The sequence below is a fragment of the Arvicanthis niloticus genome, chromosome 13 (genome assembly GCF_011762505.2).
Source record: "Arvicanthis niloticus isolate mArvNil1 chromosome 13, mArvNil1.pat.X, whole genome shotgun sequence".
Lineage (NCBI taxonomy): Eukaryota > Metazoa > Chordata > Mammalia > Rodentia > Muridae > Arvicanthis > Arvicanthis niloticus.
The window spans coordinates 43,657,230-43,659,454 of NC_047670.1; the positions used below are offsets into that span (position 1 = coordinate 43,657,230).

The window sequence follows — 2,225 nt, forward strand, 5'->3', positions numbered from 1 at the left end:
TCAAGGCTTAAGACATATAAATTTTAAATGATTCAGTGGGAAAACAAAGAAATTTTCCTGCAGTTAGATTTGAAAAGAGGCCTTACAGCCTGTTCCAGTTGGTCATAACTCAGTGAGAAATGTAGCGTTCCCCATAGATGATGGGGTATCAAGGAGAGTCAGGCCACCCTGCCCCGTGGCTTACCCCGTGAGAATTATATAGCTTATGGAAATAATTATAAACCTAAATCTCATCATGCTGTGAACAACTGTAATAAAATGTACCCATAGTATTCTTTTGGTGCAAGGTTGAAGCAAGAAGCAAGAAGATACAGGGCAGGCTCAAAATGGCCCTTTTATCTGCACTCTTCTTTTATTTAGTCATACTTGTTAAATCCTGGAGCAAGATTCAGCACCTCACTTCAGTCTTACGATAATCAAGCATACAGAGTTTCTGTATAATGGAGACTAGAAATTCTAAGTAAATAAGTGTGAAGACATTGGGAAAGACTATTAAAACAAATCTTTCTTGGGGCTGGCAAGATGGCTCAGTAGTTAAAAGCACACACTGCTCTTCTAGCAAAGCCAAGTTCAGTTCCCAGAACCCATATCAGAACCCACTCACAAAGCTCTTGTAACTCCTACTTCTGAGAAAATTTGACCTCTGATCTACTTGGGCACTTGAGCACTTGCATCCAAGTTCACACACCCATGTATAGACATACATATACACACATAATTTAAAAAAATAAAATATGGGTCACCATGACTGCAAGATGGCATCATTTGTACAAATGAAGAAGAGGCTCATGGAGGTTAAACTTTGAGAGCTGCCAAGCTGGATATTGATGGAGGATTTTACCCCCAAAGGCATTGTGGGAGCTTTTCAGAGAGTTTACTACTGGTATTACAATATGTACATCAACATTTGGTAACGCAGTTTTGTGGGGCTCAACATGGTGCTGGCAGCCTACCTGCTTTTCAGATACTGTGTTTCTGACAGGGAACTCAAACATGATTGGTGATGCAGATACCAATGACAAGAGCTCACTATAGAGGGCACTATAGCCTGGAGCAAAACTAGTTGTTCAGCTCTCATCCATGACAAAGTTAACTGTGGCTGAATCTTCATATTGACTGAGAACTAATGTACGATAAAAGGTGACTGGTTCAAAATGATAGTGATGATGATGACGATGACGACGCCTACGACGACGACGACGACGACGACGACGACACGACAATGATGGTGGTGGTGATGGAGGTGGTGGAGACCATAGTAGTAAATTGTTTAAAACGTATATGTTCCTGGGCCTGTCTTGATCACTTTCTATTGCAGTAATAAGACACCATAGCCAAGATGAGAAGTATGATTAAAGATTGCTGAGAAGATGAAGGAACATAAGAATTTCAAACAGAGAAAATGGGAAACACAAAGGCTTTGGAACATAGAAAGGGGAATATCAATGGGTTTACATTTTGTCTTTTCTAAAGCACAAAATTTGAGAAGTGGACATAGAAAGATTTGTAGAGACCAGATCATTATAATGCTCTATCGTTAAGTGTGATCACCTGGATAAACCAGAAGGAAAATCACCAAGGAAGAAGATAATTCATATTTTGGAATCTTCTCTCTCATGGAACAAGAGAAAGTTGTTATTACAACATGTACATTGGATGTGAAATGTCCTCTGTATACTAACATATTAGAGCATTTGATATCCAGATATTGGCATTGGATCTAGCACTCACAGAATCTTTACTTGGATAAAGCCTAGCTGCCAGAAGCAAGTAACTGAGGGTGAGCCTTGGGGTTTCTAGACCAGGCCCACTGTCAGTCTGCCTTCTGACTGTGCATCCAGTATGACCAGCTGCCTTACATTCCTGATGTCATCTCTTCCTTACAGTTATGTAGTATATCTCTTCTTAAATTGCAAGGCAAAATAAACCCTTCCTCCTTTGAGTCATTTCTTTCTAGTATCTTATCCCATTTATGATACAATACCAATTAAAGAAGGCAGTATGATCCAATGCAGAACATATGGAAAGTCAATACATTTTTCCAGTCAGGAGTCAGTGGAGTTGGAACCAAAATGATATAATGTACATCAAACTCCAACTTGTCAAAAGATAAGTTCAAGTTCTAATCTGCAGTGTATATGCTTTTCAGCCTTACTTGTAAATAATGCCTGTATAAATATAATCAAGTTAAAAGCCAGTCATAAGAAGTTACAGTAGCCTCTAAG

The 2,225-nt window shown here is 39.1% G+C and overlaps 1 pseudogene; it reads left to right on the plus strand.

Moving 5' to 3' along the window:
- The first annotated feature begins 755 nt into the window (after window positions 1–755).
- Window positions 756–1,004, plus strand: LOC117719247 (ATP synthase F(0) complex subunit f, mitochondrial pseudogene; annotated as a pseudogene).
- The last annotated feature ends 1,221 nt before the right edge of the window (window positions 1,005–2,225 follow it).